At 36.3% G+C, this 18,934-nt stretch overlaps 1 protein-coding gene and 2 long non-coding RNA genes across 6 annotated transcripts in view; 1 reads left to right on the top strand and 2 right to left on the bottom strand.

Annotated features, from left to right (window-relative positions):
• Window positions 1–445: 445 nt before the first annotated feature.
• Window positions 446–1,604, bottom strand: LOC134200662 (uncharacterized). The gene is made up of 2 exons (XR_009975669.1): window positions 1,490–1,604; window positions 446–771 (listed from the first exon to the last, which is right to left on the bottom strand). It is a non-coding gene; the product is annotated as an uncharacterized LOC134200662 (long non-coding RNA).
• Window positions 1,605–1,638: 34 nt separating this feature from the next.
• Window positions 1,639–9,847, bottom strand: LOC134200659 (uncharacterized). Its single transcript, XR_009975665.1, has 3 exons — window positions 9,718–9,847; window positions 9,027–9,105; window positions 1,639–1,819 (listed from the first exon to the last, which is right to left on the bottom strand). It is a non-coding gene; the product is annotated as an uncharacterized LOC134200659 (long non-coding RNA).
• LOC101737557 (heterogeneous nuclear ribonucleoprotein K) overlaps window positions 4,311–18,934 on the top strand; it is a 37,073-nt gene continuing 22,449 nt past the window's right edge. For 2 of the 4 annotated variants that reach the window (XM_004933381.2, XM_021352803.2), the window contains exon 1: window positions 4,311–4,573. The gene's annotated coding sequence lies outside the window, so the exon portion shown is untranslated. The remainder of the gene's footprint in view (window positions 4,574–18,934) is intronic. The other 2 variants (XM_062673944.1, XM_062673945.1) reach the window with 2 other exon arrangements.

The following is an 18,934-nucleotide window of genomic DNA, read 5'->3' as shown; positions in this document are numbered from 1 at the left end:
TCATCCCTAACTTCCACAGTAATTCGTGAACATATGATAAGTACATCTTGAATTTAAAAAATGGTATCAGCCTCCGGGATTATACACTGGTACAGGTACATTGCTCGATACGAATGCACCATCTTTCTTATCCTTTATAGGCTTACACTTGGCTGAATTCAGACGACTGAATTTAGTCGCAAGGATGGTTTCTGACCGACTGAATCATTTAGAAGCCTAATTAGAAACGCATTTAGGAAGGTGTAATCGCATTTAGTTACTGAATGGTTTCATTCAATCGTCCCATTACTCTCCGTGCGTAAGGACGTTTTAGTTTGTTTTTTGCTTCCGAATAAAAAGTATTAATTTCAGTCGCCTATAATTAATGTGCTAGACATTTATAAATAGCCGGACATGTTTCAGGGATAGCTTTTGTCATCAGGGGTTGGGATATTAAAGAACTAAATTTTAAATTTTGATACGAATTTCCTGTTGCAAGAAATATTAATGTTACAACCAATCTTTCTTTTGGACTTATACTATCGTAGGATTAGATATGTAATAGTTATTTAATAGTTATATAATAGATTATCGTAGGATAGTATCCTGCTTTTGAATAAGTGGTGTCACAAGGTTTAATATTATGTCAAACGAGATCGAATCCATTTATAGATAATTTTTGAAGTCTGCTGGTTCTAAGTCACTCATATTGTTCATATTTGCTAACATTCCGTACAGCAATAAATATTTCTTCACCGATATTCTTGTTTTTATTTTTTTTACTTTGAGAAACTGAAACAAAAAACAAAAATTTTGTTGTTGTCTAGACAATACTGGGGCCATTCTCCTACGCACACGACACATCTTACTTCGTCGCGCTTAAACTGACAATTGATTCAGTAACTGAATTTAGAACAGTGTAATCAGAAGCTTCTAAATTTGCTTCTGAATTCAGTCGACTAAATTCAGCCAAATGTAATAAGCCTTTTAGGCAACGATGGTTATAATTATAATATTATAAGAAAAATGAAACAGAATTAAAATAGCAAACTTTCGAATTGAGACTATAAGGTAAATATGATTTTAATTGACGTTTCTTGTGCTAAATTCTACTTTAGGTTTTTTGTTTTTTTGAAACAAGCAATTTTTAGTCAGTGTTTTTTACTTCTTCAATTACAATTCCAATTGCAAATCAATTTTTACCAGCTAATCGAATAAGCGAACTATGCTCGTCTAGCGTCCTGCAAGTCGTGACATCTATAGTCTCCACTAATAAATTAATTTCAGCTTAAGTAGGCAGGCCAGAAAGCTGGTTTACCCATAATGGAAAAAATAAGCATATTTTGAAGATAAGATTAAATTAAATTAACCCACAGACACAGCCCACTGAGTTTCTCGCCGGATCTTCTCATAGTCCTAGATTCTAGGGCCCCCAGACGTCACGTATTTTCTGACGAACGAAAAGTGGCCGATTGCGTAGTGTTAGTATGTACTAAGAACGGATGCCTACCTGCTATCTTGCTTAGACGGCCAATGTTCAGGTATCAGGTACTCAAGGTACATAAAATCATGACCTACATGATCTACGCGGTAGTTTCCGTCATGACTCGTATCTACATATAAAACTCGGCAAAGAGTTCGACGTGCAATACAACCCACACATCAGCCTATTGAGTTTCTCGCCGGATCTTCTCAGCGGGTCGCGATTCCGATTCGGCAGTAGATTCACTCGTGAAGCAGCTGCTCTCGAGTTGTTAGGTCTCCTTTATAGACGCTCAGGTAGCTGTTCGCAAATTCCATCCCTCCGGGCTAAGCCCATGCTCGTCCTGTTTTGCTGAAACTGGAAAGGCCTCATAACTACGAGTATTAAAAAAACTATTCGATGGCGCCATTGTCAGCTATTGTATGTTAAGGGAAGTATTCGCTTGAAGTAGGGGAGACCGGGGCAAGATGAAGTTCGGGGCAGGACGGGAAGTAAGCTTGTGTCCATGAATGATAATCGTGTTCAGACCGGTAACGGTGCCATTTGCACGAAATTCAGACTGCGCAAGTGCGTCCGAGCAGAGCGAACGTGTTGGATCTCGTTTTTGCGTTGTATAGGAAAAAAACTCATTTTGTAAGTGTTTTTATCCGGTTTTTGGTTAAGAAACTGATGTGCAGACATGTAAGTACTTGAATGAATATAATGTTTTAATCCTCAGCGTGTTGTAGTACTATAACACTTTAAATTCAGATTAGATTTTTGCGCTGGTAATAGCAATGCGCAATAGAATTGCTTCAACTAATTTGAATACATGTGGGTCGGGGCACAATGATCGGGGCATAACGGAATACTATCCCGTTTTGCCCCTTCCTTGTAATTTAAAATAATACCTTTTGTGTACCTACTTACCTATCGATAGTATTGCAGCCTGGTTTTGCAAGCGTCCATAGGCTACGGTAACCGCTTTCTATCAGCCGAACAGTAAGCTTCTTTGCCGACTTAGTGATATAAAAAAGTATAAGAACATATTGTTGTAACTTCTACATTAGCAAGATATATTATTGCTTTTCTCATAAAGTTTTTTTGTCAGATACAATGATTCGGAACTATAAACGAAAAACAGACCGTGGCAAATGGGACCCTGAAGTTCTGGGTCTTATGGGTTCTTAATAACAGGATGGGGCTTCCGCGAGCCTCAGCTACATATGATGTTCCGCCGCCGTGTAAGAAAAGCTCGTGATACTGTGGAGGACGACACTGATTTCGGTAACGACTAAGTATGGGAAAAAGCATTTGTGACGATTCAAAACTGTTTTTACAGAAAAAAAAGAAGATGAGTTGGCGTAATGTGTGAAATCTATGGAAGTGCGGTTAACAGGAAACTAACTTCGTGTAATAGCTTATCAGTTCGCTCAGCGAAATCATATAGATAGCCCACTTAATGAAGAAACTGGCATGGCAGGAGAAGATTGGCCCAGAACCGACATCAGCAGCCAGAGCTATGCATAGCTTGGCCATGGAACGTATGTCCTACCCATGTACAATATACGCTCGGAAGCAGATGCGAGCTGAACTTTTGGATGAACGGAAGCGGATGAAGACTGATGGACAGAAGACTAAAAAAGATAAAAACGAATACATAAAGTTGGAAATAAGAAGATAGAAAGGACTGAAAACAAGCGTCAAGCTAAAAGACTCGCCAAAGAAATCGAATCGGAATATAGTTCATCTTAAGAGGAGGACGGTGACTGGGCCTGCATCTATTGTGGTTACTTATATTAAGAGTCAACTGAGGGTTGGGCTATCTGCAGTATTTTCCATGGTTGGGCACATGATTCCTGTGCCGGAGTAGATGAAGAAGACGACGAGGCACACATTTGTGAACGCTGTCTGCCCGATTAAAATACGTACTCCTTTTGCCCTGTAGCATAGCTCCATAGATGGGGTAAGACAGGGAATTCGTCTCATTATCGTTAATCATTATTCGTCAAAAAAAATCTGTGATTTTGCATCATAAAATAATTAATTTTAAGAGACAAATGTATAAGTGTTACTTTTTTTCTTAAAGAATTTAATTAAAGAGTATGATTGTCTTTGTACAGCGAGTTTTGTCTTAGCTATCTCATCTTGCCCCGGTCTCCCCTATATTCCGTATTTGGCATTTGGATACAACCAACAGCTCTTAAGAAATCTAAAACTACATATGATTCAGCTTAAGTTTGGTAGCACCCTTTGATACCCCTTGGTACACGCTACTTCTACCCGGGGCTGGTGCCGTTGATTGCTCTACATACATCCAAGAAGATATGTAACCAGCTGTACACTCGTCTTTTATAAGAGCATCCGGATGATAAATGATCTCACTTCCCGACCCACGCTGGCTCCAGGTTAGCGGCGCCGTCTAGGTGGTTTCGCATAGCCTGCTGACTGAAAGATTCAGTGGTACAGCATCCGGTGGGGTTGGGGTGGTGGGGAGATAGATGAAACCTGCCTCGAATGAGAAAAGGAGAGGATGGGATTGAGTAATAGGGGGTTTTGGACTGTATACTTCAGATTCTCTCCATCTAGTAGGCGGAAGCCTATTATAGCCTATTTCGTGACCAAAATAACCCTGTAACTGGAAGACTTTTCTACGGAACACTTTAAATAGCTAGTGAATTCATACTAAAAAAAATGTTTTGTTCACTAGTCGTAGATATAAAAAAACCTTCGAAAATATTTTATCTCGCGCATGTTAAGTTTAATTTAAACTTATACCTATTCCATTCTTTTTAATCTTCTTTCACTGAGTTTCAAATATAACAACAGTGCTATAAGTTTTAAATTTAAGAAAAAATTTAGAAGTACATCCTGATAGTTTGGGGTTAGAACGTGTTTTAAGGTAGAAACATAAATTTTTGTTGACAACATCAGAAAAAGCTACCAAATTATCACAAAACTACAAAATTGTTGCAATTTATTTCAATTTGATGGCATTTGCATTTTGCAATCGTTGCCGCCATTTTTAGCGTTTTAATATTGAGATCTAATTTACTTTTAACTAGATTTTTGTATCTGAACGTATATTGTTTGTGCTTTAGTGCTTTAGTGTCTTTCAAACGATCAATAAAGGTAAGTTAAAATGTCATCGTCATATTCTATGTATAGAATTCACGTCATGTGAATTGTTATTGATTATTTTGTGACCGGCGTCTATGTGCATGGCGTTGTTTAATAGTTAGTCCTAAAATACGGATTACTTATGATAGCAATAATTTCTCCACATTTTGATCTTCAAATGATTGAAGTATATAATATTTATATGAATGTACACGAGGACTAGACGTACGTCAAGAAATTATAAAAGATAACGATAATGTACTACTTCATTGGTTGATTTACAATACAAATTGTGGTAAATTATGAATGTCGAATAATAATGATTTAACGAGAATAGTTAAAAAGCAAAGCAATTCTTTTCCAGGTTAGGTTATGTCTGTATAAAGTCTATATACCCGAAGAATTTAAATAAACACTGATTACCCATTGATAGAATATCCATACTCTCAAGAGGATATTAGTTTTTCTTTGTTTAATCGGATATAATACCAAGGATTGATTAGTTCTTGGTTTTGTATATTTCAATGATTCTACCTTTATAAAAGCAATTTGCTTTTAATGTTTATTGACAGTTCAATTAAGCTACTTAGCTATCTAAGCTTAATTTATGACCTCTAACACACATGTGTAGTGTCAAACATAAATCTATGCTAACATGACTCAAATTACCTGACAAGAATACTTGCCATATACATATCTATAGTAATTTTTTGAAGATTTTATGTTATACAAAGCTCTGGACAAGTCTTGACTGTTTTAATCTCAGGCTCAGTGCTACTATCACTACAATCCATTGAACTGGTTACAGAAGATAGACATTAGCACTGTCAATAGCTTTGATTTGTTGATATACATCACATCATTTACTTTTAAACATCACATCACCAGCTATCAGAATAGTATCCAAACATAATCATTAATACAATCTGTAACTGCTGCTTTAAGTGCTTATAAAGTTTAGCTTACATGTAATACCAGCTCTGACGTGAAAACCTTCTTTTATTTTTCAAGAAAAAAATCCTTAATAGAAGCAGCTTCAAAATATTAGTCTTACCAAAAATCTAAGGCTATTTTCTGTGATCTTTTTACTTAATAGAACAGGATTACAGATGATTTTTTCCAAATCAAAGTACCGTATTATATTTAAGTCTTAGTACATGATACTGGTGGAAATACCCTTGATTTTTTTTATTGCTTAGATTGATATACTGATAGACTGATAGTAGTGAAAACAATACATTTTATGATTATTATTATTTTAAAAGATCTTGATAATGCCCTGGGGTTTCTGAGGTACACGCAGGAAGGTACCAACTTCCTAAGAAGTGGGCTTGTAGCTTGTTTGCCTACAATGGTAAAATTATTGTTTGAAACTTCTATCTAAACATAACAAAATCAAAATTTATTTACACAACTTATAATGAAATTTATTTGCCTTCAGTTCTAAATAGCTTTGCTCCGTTATCAAAAGTAAGAAATCAAATGGAATGCTTGGAATTTCAAATGACCCAGAAATTGTTGAGATTTAGGTTTTCTCAAAATCATAGCGTTATAATTATTATTAATGAAAAGAAGAAAATCTTGAGTTTCAGCAAATCAGCATTTAAATGTAATGATGATGTAATAAAATATATTATGGCACATAGTTGAGGAACATTCTGTAATTACATAATATCAAGTTATACTGTGAAGGTTTTTATGAAACAGATATAGTTCATGGTTTTACCTGGGTCTAGTTTGAGACAACCTTATCAGAGGCTTTTAAGTATTCTAACAATTTATCTCTAGACACCTGTCTTGGAACTCATGTGAGAGATTAACAGCAGATATAAGCAGTTTGTGAATAATAGTTGGGACCATAATTACTTAATAATGATTGTTTCCCCTCTAAAAAAGCGTATTTTATGTATAAGCATAGAAATGGTATGGATTGAGCTTACATGATGTTTATCAGGTATAAAAGGTGTCATACTATAAAACATTTGGTATTTTAAATCAATATCTGCTTGCTGCTCATATTTATCTATTGATGTAATGGTGTTGCTTAAAATATTTTTTACCAAATTCAAGACATCTGATTAATTTGAAAATTAGCACATGCCCAAGGATTGATGACATTACAATAACTTTAATACTTTGACTTAATTTATCAGTAACATCAAGATAAAAGAAAAAGTTGCCATTTATATTCAATTTGGCTAGCTATTATTCGAATGTTTGGTTAGTGAAGTCGTCGTGGCCTAAAGGATAAGACGTCCGGTGCATTCGTATGTAGCGATGCACCGGTGTTCGAATCCCGCAGGCGGGTACCAATTTTTCTAATGAAATACGTACTTTACAAATGTTCACGATTGACTTCCACGGTGAAGGAATAACATCGTGTAATAAAAATCAAACCGGAAAATTATAATTTGCGTAATTACTGGTGGTAGGACCTCTTGTGAGTCCGCACGGATAGGTACCACCTCCCCGCCTATTTCTGCCGTAAAGCAGTAATGCGTTTCGGTTTGAAGGGTGGGGCAGCCGTTGTAACTATACTTAAGAGTTTAGAACTTATATCTCAAGGTGCGTGGCGCATTTACTTTATAGATGTCTATGGGCTCCAGTAACCACTTAACTACAGGTGGGCTGTGAGCTTGTCCACTCATCTAAGCAATAAAAAAAAAAGTTACGGTACTCAAAATGACAAAATCTCTGACACATAGCCAACATCGAATAAAGTATTATAATCTTATAATTATTAAATCAATAAAGAGATTAACCATTGTTGTGCTGCTAGTTTTTGTTCTGTCGTTCTTAATTGTAGTTTTTTTTTAATGATCTTAATATATATTATGAGATTTAATAAAATCTAAAACCAAATGTTACTTTTTTCGGGAAAATTCCTTTCTTTGCTTACAAGAAATAGCTAATTAAAAGTACATCTTTCACTAAATTAACTAAATAGTTATAACTTGTATAACTAAATTGATTTAAATAAAATTTGTTGTAAGACACTCTTATTGTGTTTGTAATTGATTTTGTGAATATGATTTTTGGGTCGGCTGAAATGTAGAAAAAATAGTTTTCGAAAAATATTACTATAAATTTCAAATAAATTTTCATATTTACTTGAACTCCTTAATAATATAGGTTATAAAAACATTGCAACCATTAAAGTTGAAAACATGTGCTTATTCCGTAAGCTGCAAGGCCCTTTCTTGTAAGCTAAGCTCCTAATTAATGATCGTTTTCCTCACTCTAAGCGATAGCCATTCATCACAAAGTCAAACATAAAATTAGGTAATATTTGTAACACTAGGTCCGATGGGTTTGTTCGAAGTGAATTGTTAATAAATTGTTTCCGCCATATACATAAATTGCTATGGTAACAATCTGATTTTTTTTTATTGCGTAGATGTGTAGTAGATGTAGCTCACAGCCCACCTGGTGTTAAGTGGTTACCGGAGCCCATAGACATCTACAATGTAAATGCCACCACCACCCCCCTTGAGATATGAGTTCTAAGGTCTCAGTATAGTTACAACGGCTGCCCCACCCTTCAAATCGAAACGCATTACTGCTTCACGTCAGACGAAGGTAGGGTGTTGTATATACCCGTGCGGACTCACAACAGGTCCTACCAGCTGTAATAATCCAAATTATAGTTTTGCGGGTTTGATTTTTTATTACATGATGTTATTCGTTCACCGCGGAAGTCAATGTGAACATTTGTCAAGTACGTATTTCATTAAAAAAATTGGTACCCGCCTGCGGGATTCGAACTCCGGTGTATCTCTCAACACGAATTCACCGGACGTCTTATCCTTTAGGCCACGACGACTTCTTATCATACATAATCATATTGCATCGTTAGGTATAATTATAATAATAATATAATCTATCTATAACATACTAAATAAAATACCTAAACTTTTATATAAAATAAACTTAAATCAAACAAAATGAATCCGAATCCGTCCTACGGGGGGGGGGACGGGGGAACACATCAAAGGAAAACAAAATTGTTTTATTTATTTAATTCCGAGCATTTTCTTAATTATCTACCTTTTAAACCTTCTCTGGACTTTCACAAATAATTCAAGACCAAAATTAGCCAAATCGGTCCAGCCGTTCTCGAGTTTTAGCGCGACTAACGAACAGAAATTCATTTTTATATATTTATATATAGAATATAGATTATCTATAATAATATATAATTCGCACATCGGATGAAAAGTGTTTACTCAAGCCCAAGCAACATTAACTACCACACTACAACTGTTATGCTGTTCTGTTCTTTCAAAGCGCAACACTTAATTGGTTGACTGCAGAAATAGGCAAATAAAATTAGTAGCCAACGTTATGGCTGTGCTTCTAGTTTTGCTGATATTCAGGCGTGATGGTGACCAGTCGCCTTCAGATGAGTCGAGTGTCTGTCCGTCTTTGAAAGCAATAACGAAAACGCAGTACGTTTGGTACCTACCCGTAAAGGCTTTCAAAATGCCTATCAGCAGTACGGCAAATTTCTATTGGGGCTTAAGAAGTGAAGAGCTGGGTAGATCCTAAAAAAGATAATGACTGACTTAAGAAAATATTATGCTACGTAGGTACCTAACAGTTCCCAGCGAAATGAAATTCTAAAATTATTTTTCAGTAAATTTTCCACTACAGCATTCAATTTGTCGTTACTCATAAATGTATATAAAGCAAGTGTTCAAACAATCACATTGCTTATGCAACGCACTGAATTTGCATCGTAAAACGTTGTATTCACTCATGTAGCATAATCCTATTATTACATGTTCTTTGTTACAAAAGAAATATGTAGTTGTTTTTATACCCGTTTGTAAATTACCTATGTTGTCCACCATACAAGATACAGATAAAATTCAAAGATGGTATTTAATTGTCGCCTCATCCCTTCGAGGTGCGTGGTGGCACTGCGGTAGTTATCATGGGGGTGGTGCCGATAGCCATGAGATCGAAAGTAGAACGTAATAATTGTCGGTGGTGGTCGATATCGGGAGGGGGGGCTGTCGTGGCCGTTCCCGCGGCTTCGCCGTCAACAAACCGTCGCACGGCAACTGTTCATGACATATGCATGAGAACGGCTCCGAAGCCGCCGCTTAAATATACAAGGACAGACGGGGAAATTACTAGAGTCAAATACATACAAGATGTCTCCTGGTTGAGTGCGCTGCCGTGGCGTGCGGCACGCCTACGAACCTCTTCAATTACGATCACGAAACCTCTGTTCTATCTATACCTCTCTTATTCTCGATCTATTTTTGCTTTGATACCAACATGTCTTTTTAATAAGTCATGAAACTACCCTCATTTCATAGTTAAGTGAATCATTTTAAAATTCTTGTACGACGGACGTGAAATTGATTGAATGAACGCAATGCAGAATATATTACTGCTGCAATTTTTGTTGAATGTTATCCTTTACAAAATATTTCGAACGATCTTTTCGGAAAATACTTAATTATTAAATCCTAAAAACAAAGATTAACATGATGTCATTGTTCGGTAGTTTTGGTAGAGCATGAGATCAATCCATCTATCAGCTATCAAATTTTCTAATTTAAAGGGCAGGTAAATCGTTATATCTCGATTATTACCGTTCTGTGATTGACGTGTAAATAGTTATAATATGTGCTGATAATCTGTAAAGTCATATAATTTGAATAATCACACATTTTATCCATCAACGATAATAATATGTAAATTATGTTTAAATGTTTTATTAATTAGAAATCCCAAAAGTGTCTCCGTATTAGGTGTGGTTTCCAAAAAAAACTGAGTTCAACACCGGCCTACTTGTGTATATTCTTACTTTGAAGTTATGATCGATAGGGACATAAAATATTCAGACAAAACGTCTGCCGACAAGGAAACTGTACCGGCAAACGTTACTTGTAAAGGGCACTTGGGTGGAACGTGGCTTTCCTTTAGAGTTTACCGACCACAATATTTTCATTGCTATAAATTAGACGACGGGCTTACGGTACATCTAGGCATTCTAGACTAAAGCGGGACTACAGCATATAAACATCACAACGCTGCTACTTGTCATCTGCAACCTGGTGAATATGTTATTTAGTGGTGTTAAGACATCTTCTGCTCTGATGGCGGGTGTTGCGATAATTAAAAGGACATGACTGAGTCATTTCAAAAAGATCATTTAACAAATTTTATTCTACTCCCCTTGAACATACAGTATAAAAAGTAAGAAACCGTCCCGTTTGTAGATCCAAAGGTCCCTAGCGATCCATGACAATACAATCTATCCACAATCCGATCGGCCTTCTTCTGCATGGGATGAAATTGGAGTAGCTGGTGCTTATGGTATTACCCAAAACTGGGAGTAGTACACCACCTGTAACTGCAATTTGTAAAGAAAAGTCTTTGTCCAGACGTGAAGTACCGCTTGGCCGTGGCGTCACGTCAGACGGGTCCATTCTCGTAGTGAAGTCGCAAACCTGTATCATTAATGGGTAGAATTAAACTAAATTGTATTCAGTCTATTTAGCCCCGCCACAACTTTACTCACAAATTTAATTCCCGCACCTGTATCATGCTCCTAGAGAGATTCCACCATCCTGCCTATTTCTGACGCAAAACATGAGAAGAAATGCGTTACGGCTTGAAGGGTGGGTCAGGCGTTACGAAAAAAATTGAAAGTTCGACCTCACGGTTCATCAGGATGGTTGTATATATTTTCTGTAACCACTATACTTAATCTATTCATTATTACTATCATTATTACTGATTGCTCTACATCCATAAATTACTAAATGCAAATCATAATCATCGTGTAATAAAAATCAAACCCGCAAAATTATAATTTGCCTAATACTGGTGGTAGGACCTCATGTGAGTCCGCACGGGTAGGTGCCAACACCCTGCCTATTTCTGCCGTGAAGCAGTAATGCGTTTCGGTTTGAAGGGTAGGGCAGCCGTTGTAACTGTATTTGAGACCTTAGAGAACTTATATCTCAAGATGGGTGGCGCATTTACGTTGTAGATGTCTATGGGCTCCAGTAACCGCTTAACACCAGGTGGGCTGTGAGCTCGTCTACCCTTCTCTCTCTGTCTCTTCGATCGGTTCCTCACTGCTGAGGATCGTGACTCCGTCCGATTTCGTCAACCAACTGTCTCCATCGATCCCGCCCTGCAGCCCGGTGGAGTGCGTTGCTGATAGGTATCCCCAGTTCCTCCGCATTTAAAAAAAATAAAAATTAAATTGTTCAATAATCCTTTTTTGTAAGATTAACTGTCCGGTCCTGTTTGAAATGAAATCAGTTAAATACATTGATGTATTAAAAATATCAACGGTTAAATGATTACATTTTAGTGTTCGCAATGTGACTGTATAGAAATGATTAAAGGAAAAACACAAAATTCGTTCGTTCGGCTTCGTTCGTTTTAACAGCTTATCTGTATTCGAGTCAAGCAAAACAATTACGAAAATAATATTATTATGTATTTCGGTTCGTTCGTTGCAGACCCGAGCAGATTTTCCTCACCGCAAAGACTTTACTGAATACTCTATCAATAATAGATCAGGTCTTTGTCAATATTTGAACACAAAATAAATTCAATATCGAAATAAAACTGAGAACCTATTTGTTTGCTATTCGCCTAACTGAACAGATGAGTTCATCTGACTTGTTGTACATCACATCTTCTGATCAATAACCAGACAGACAATTTTTTAATAAAATGATACAGGCCTGCAGTTGTGCGCTCATGGTATATCATGCTGGATAGATTTACATCATTCCATTTCACAACCTTTGCTCTTATAAAATTCACGAAATCTTCATTGAATATAAAGCTATTAAAAGATTGTAAGTGCCCTTACTACCGTCCTCGAAAGATGTCTTTATTCGTTTTCTGAAACTCGCTATGTTTATTTTACATGGATTAGTATAAGAATTGCATGAATGGCATATCGACTATTCAACATCTCATTTCGAATCCTCCCGATCCACTAACGGTGCTTTTAGGTACCCCAAGTACCGCTCACCGTTCTCGTCGAACTCGTCGCTTGAGACGAATGGTTCGGCGAGGAAATTAACCCTCAGACACAGCCCACTGAGTTTCTCGCCGAATCATCTCAGTGGGTCGTGTTTCCGATCCGGTGGTAGATTCGGCGAAGCACTCATCTTGCTTGGGGCTAGTGCAAGCAACGTCATCAGGTTAGAGCCCTGTGAGCTCACATTCTCGTTCGGAGAATCTAGTATAACCCCTCATGATCACTAGAATTAGGTGGGGAAAAAACTTTACAAGACCACACGGGCGAAGTCGCGCGCACATTTTTTTTTATTGCTTAGATGGGTGGACGAGCTCACAGCTCACCTGGTGTTAAGTGGTTACTGGAGCCCATAGACATCTACAACGTAAATGCGCCACCCACCTTGAGATATAAGTTGTAAGGTCTCAGTATAGTTACAACGGCTGCCCCACCCTTCGAACCGAAACGCATTACTGCTTCACGGCAGAAATAGGCAGGGCGGTGGTACCTACCCGCGCGGACTCACAACAGGTCCTACCACAAGTAATTACGCAAATTATAATTTTGCGGATTTCACTTTTATTACACGATGTTATTCCTTCACTGTGGAAGTAAATCGTGAACATTTATTGAGTACGTATTTCATTAGAAAAATTGGTACCCGCCTGCGGGATTCGAACACCGGTGCATCGCTTCAACACGAATGCACCGGACTTCTTATCTTTTAGGCCACGACGACTTCAACAAGTCATTTAGTCAACAAGTAAAATCCTATGGCTTTAAAATCAAAAGATTTAAACTGTGATTGTGTTTTTGATGGATAATTAGATTTAATACTAATATTTGACTTTAAAAAAATGCTTTAACAGGATATTTTGTAAACAGTCGAAACTATGAGCTAGAAAACTTGAACAAAATCATGCCAATTTCGAATAAAACGAGCGAAGTACTTGTCATGAAAGGGGATTGCCCACTCTCCATAGTGTGCTAGGCCCAAGATGGACATCAAATATTACTATAAAAATGTACTGATTCAAATTCTTAAATGTATTGGATATCTAAAAAATATATTGAAATTCACGCCACTATTATAAAAAATATAATAAAAATAAAAACTCGTTTTGAGGTTAATTTTCTATATAAATAAGTGTCGGATTGTGAGATACTTCAAGAACTTTTCTTTTCTTAATGTTTAAGATGTTTCTAATGTATTTTTATCCAATAGGGTATAAAAACACACTTAATTCTTTAAATATCTATATTTTCTTCATCTTCATACACAATTAGTATCATCTAAAAATAGCAAAGGAGAGCATATACACGGTTTTAAATCTCGGTCAGGGTAAAACTACAATTCACACAATGTTTTTTAGTCGTAGTATGAAACGTTATTGATAAAAGTAAAATAAATCGAAGAAAAATCAAAACACATCCATTTTGTACGCAAGCACAACACCACAAGCAGCAAGCGAAGTATCAGTCAGTCAGATTAAATTCAGTGTTGTCAGTATAAAGAAAAATAATTACATGAAATTCATATATCGATTATTTTTTTAAATAACCGATAATTGATTTATATCTTAATCTTTTTTTTACGAGTACACATTATTTTTTATGTTTTTGTTTTAGTTGTATATATTTAAATAACAATACTAGTAAAGTTTTTTTTTATTGCTTAGATGGGTGGGCGAGCTCACAGCCACCCTGGTGTTGCTAAGTGGTTACTCGAGCCCACGTACATCTACAACGTAAATGCGCCACCCACCTTGAGATATAAGTTCTAAGGTCTCAAGTATAGTTACAAGTTAAAGTCCAATGGGTATGTCTTCGATGTTATTTTATGTGCATAAAATTAAAATCGTTTGATTAATGATAATACTTTAAATGATTTATTTATATGTTTTATTTATATACTCAAAATATTTACTTCATACGTAAAAGGTTTTGAAGCTGGCAATATTTTTCCCGCAAAAATAAAAATCCTTGTTTTTTCAATAGAGTTACTTTTTTTAAACTACTTATTGTAAACTATAGTGGCGCTTATTTGCAAGAAAGTAAATGCATATTTATTTATGACAAAATTAATGCACTAAGTATTTTTTCTATAATCTATTGTCCGCTTTGGGCCTAAAATGGGCCATCCCCTTTGGTCATAGTTCATTTTTAAGTTCGGTGGCAAATCGTCTCCGCGAATGTTGACCGCGGGAACCCCCCTACTCTGACCGGGTACTGACGCCGTACGGAGATCGGACGTCGGGTGTATAAGAGTGCAGGGGAGTCGTTAGTAGGCAGGGTCCTACCTAGGTACCAGTCCCACATATCCCGCGCGCCCCCTAGGCGCGGGGACCTCGTAGGAACTTCGGCGCCTAGCCCAGAAAAAAAAAGTGGCAGTCCGTCTAAATAATTATGTACATACATGACTTGCGGTCATGAACAGCATCGGTTGTGAACGAACAATATTGTGTAACAAAATCAACATGTAATTTATAAATTTGCTTTATTACTACTAGTCCAGACGGGTCGATATAACCGTCTTGTCTTTTGACAATTAACCTTGTGCCTCGTGGTGATATATCGTGATTCTTGTGGACTTTTTGTGTCAGACTTTGCCGACCATGGCTCGTCCATCCATACAAGAGAGCAGAAGAAAGAATATACCGCCTTGGAATTAGGTCAATGCAGATTAATTCATTATGGCATCCAGGGAATTTGTAATAAAAAAAAATCATACTTCGAAAATCCACGTTATTTTCACAAACATATAGGTACTTCTTCTTCTACTTCTGAGTCGGACACTACAAATATATTAAAAATAATAGGTATTTTGACACTAGTCTATATAGTATATAGTTATCTAGTCCTTCAAAGTCGCTAAATTATTGAATTAATTATTTGCAAGTATTAATTTGAATTGGAAAACTTTCCAAACGGTAATTGTAAACGTTTGCGTGTGACATCGGCAAGACTCCCCCACATGTCCACTCTCAGGAATGAAGGCCGCGCCTGCCACCACGCGCCCGTCGTGTTCCCATCAGTAGCTGAATATTTCAGTGGCTAGTGTACAGAAATTATAGACTTCGTTCCGACCCCCTGAGGGCTTCCATAATTGCGCGTTTAAAATCATTTTCTTAGGATAGAAAAGCCGTACCGGTAATTAGGTCAGATATGATTGTCACCACAGCCGCGCGATTCCCACGAAAAGTTGGTAAGGTACTTTCATTGTGTCACACATGATGTTTCACGCATACATTAAGACTTAAAATGTTTTGCAGTGTAACATAGTAGACTAAAAAGGTATACGAAGTCTGAAGGTAATCTACAACTCAATTAAATTTGAATTGTTCAATATTATAAATAACTTAAGAATATGAAAAAAAGTAGGTTTTTATTTTAGCGCAATTCTAATAACAATGAACATACAAGATAACCAATTAATAACCAACCACCCACAACAATTCGAAATCTGAAGCCCAAATTTTTAAACAGAAACCTTAATTATTATTTTTTTTTAAATGCAGCTACGTAACGTTTTTAATGATACCATCTACTTGCCCTGAGAGGCGGGGCAGGTGTAAATTCAAGACATCCCAATGACCATTTAATTAATGAGTAGATATAACTTTGACAAATACGATACCATCTTGGTTGGTTGTACTAAAATATAAATCTGAAGCCCACAATCGAGGTTTTGTTAGTTTTCACTGATTCCTCAGTCGTTATTTAACAACCAGACACACGAAAAATTCTCTTTTAAAAAAAAGCCTAAAACAAGATGTGATGATGGTCATGATAAATTCAAAATGAGATAGGAATTTTCGTAAAATCTGTGGATACTAGTTAAATAACACTCGACCGCATCTCATATTTTTCTGGATCGAGGTAACACGGTCATTTGACTATTGCTTAAGTTAGTCGTAAACAAAAAAAGTAAACATAATAAAGTATAACAATAGCCATGGAAAGAAAACAAACTTTTCACGTTTTTACCATCGATAATACTACATCAGAAACAATATTACCTAATAACATGGTCGCCGGTAGATTATTGTCCACGTTTGTTGTGGTCTTGTCGTCATGACAACGATTGTCTTCAACGTCGCTTCATTGGTATGCTATTAGCCATTAGCTATTGACAAATAACAAATACACATAGATCAATTGACAAAATATTATGAAATGTACTGAATTTTAAATTTACTTTGTTGTATGATTGTAGCCTGTGTTTATAACGCAACTATCTGCTGTTGAAGTTAATGTTTAAAACACAACTATCCAAACTTTGTACGTTGCGTATTTTATAATAATATTAAACTGAGAAGAGAGGGAGCTGTATCTTCTTTTTCTCCACCTTATCCCACTATGTGGGGTCGGCACAGCTAATTTTTCTCTTCTATTCTCTTCTATCAGCCGTCATCTCAACACTCACTCCTCTCTCTCTCATATCGTCATTCACACACTCCATCCATGTCTTCTTCGGTCGACCTCTTCCCCCTCTATCTTGCACTACCATTTCCATACATCTCCTAGTCACATGCATCTTCTCTCTACGCTAAGAGAGGGAGCTGTATCGTGTAATAGAAAATAGTTATTTAAATATTGATTTAATCACAAAACATGTTACAAAAATGAGCTTTCGAAATCGGTGTTACGTACCATATTCGTTTATTCCCAATATTTTAAATAAAAACTGACCTAGAATTATTAGGGTATCGATAATAAACTGAGCAATATAACGTTTTTATGCATGTTGTATTTTTAGCACGATCATGTGTTATGTGTTGACTTTTACGACCATAATCTAAATTTGAACAGTATATAGTACCGTTTTCTCCTCTTTTAGTCAACTAATATTCTTTTTTATTATGGAATCATTGACGGAGTTTAGTGTCATTAGTCTTTTTTTCTGAAAAAACTAGTGTATGGGAAGAATATTTTTTTCCAAGAAAGTAAAGACTTTTCAGTACTCTTTTCTTTTCCTTCGGCCGATTTTATTAGTTTTTACTACGCTTTTATTAGTTTGATATGTCGTATTCTTTGTATCTTCGTAACGGAATTTTCCAACGTAATTTTCACCAACATGAAGACGTCCAATTAACTTGAAAATTTGCATACTTATCAACTCTCATTCTCAATAAAATCATTTTATTAGCCTAATTTGCTGGATCAGAAAGTTTTAAAAAATGCTACTAAACCGCATTTTCTAACTAATTCTTTAATTATATTTATTTTGCGTTTTACGGGTGCCAGAAAATAATCAATAAAATAGTTGGAAATATCTTTACTGGTGGGAGGACGTCTTGTGGGTCAGCACGGGTAGGTACCACCGCCCTGCCTGCTTCTGCCGTGAAGCAGTAATGCGTTTCGGTTTGAAGGGCGGCGCAGCCTTTTTACTATTAAAAGTGAAACCTTACAACTCATGTCTCATGGTGGGTGGCGGCATTTACGTTGCAGACGTCTTAGGGCTCCGGTAACCACTTAACACCAGGTGGGCGGTGAGCTAGTCCAGCAACCTAAGCAATTAGTTTCTTTTGTAAATATCAATAAAAACAAAACAAAGTAAATTGTGTAAAATTGAACAATATGTAGATTGATTAATTTTGTTAGATTATTGCTATTAAATAGTCATAAATCTATTGGATTGTTCGTTAGCTTGATTGAGTTGAGTTTTGTTTTCATATTACATGTAAATGTATTACGTTAAATGATTAGGAACATTATAGAGTCAAGAGAAATAAGGCATTTAAATCGCTGTGAGTGACATAAATTAAACACATTTTATAGTAAAGCGGAGTAATATCAAAACACACTTTAGCAAATTTCTTTATTATTATTGATGTTTTTTTTTTTTTTTTTTATTGCTTAGATGGGTGAACGAGCTCACAGCCCACCTGGTATTAAGTGGTTACTGGAGCCCATAGACAACTACAACGTAAATGCGCCACCCACCTTGAGATATAAGTTCTAAGGTCTCAGTATAGTTACAACGGCTACCCCACCCTTCAAACCGAAACGCATTACTGCTTCACGGCAGAAATAGGCAGGGCGGTGGTACCAACCCGTGCGGACTCACAATAGGTCCTACCACCAGTGATTACGCAAATTATAATTTTGCGGGTTTGATTTTTATTACACGATGTTATTCCTTCACCGTGGAAGTCAATTGATGTTACGAAAATCTTCAGCCTTGCTTAGGGGCAGAAAATGTGAAATCTTGCATACGACTTTTACATTCATACGTACCAAACAACACAACAAACATAGATACATTAAAATTATATACATTTTCAGTTTGAGCTATTACTTCGTTCTGTGTTTCGGGAGGTTTGTAGAAGTATATTTAATTTAGACCGGTTCTTTGTACTTCTCGG

Source organism: Bombyx mori, chromosome 19, assembly GCF_030269925.1.
Source record: "Bombyx mori chromosome 19, ASM3026992v2".
NCBI lineage: Eukaryota > Metazoa > Arthropoda > Insecta > Lepidoptera > Bombycidae > Bombyx > Bombyx mori.
This window is presented reverse-complemented; position numbering and strand designations above follow the sequence as displayed.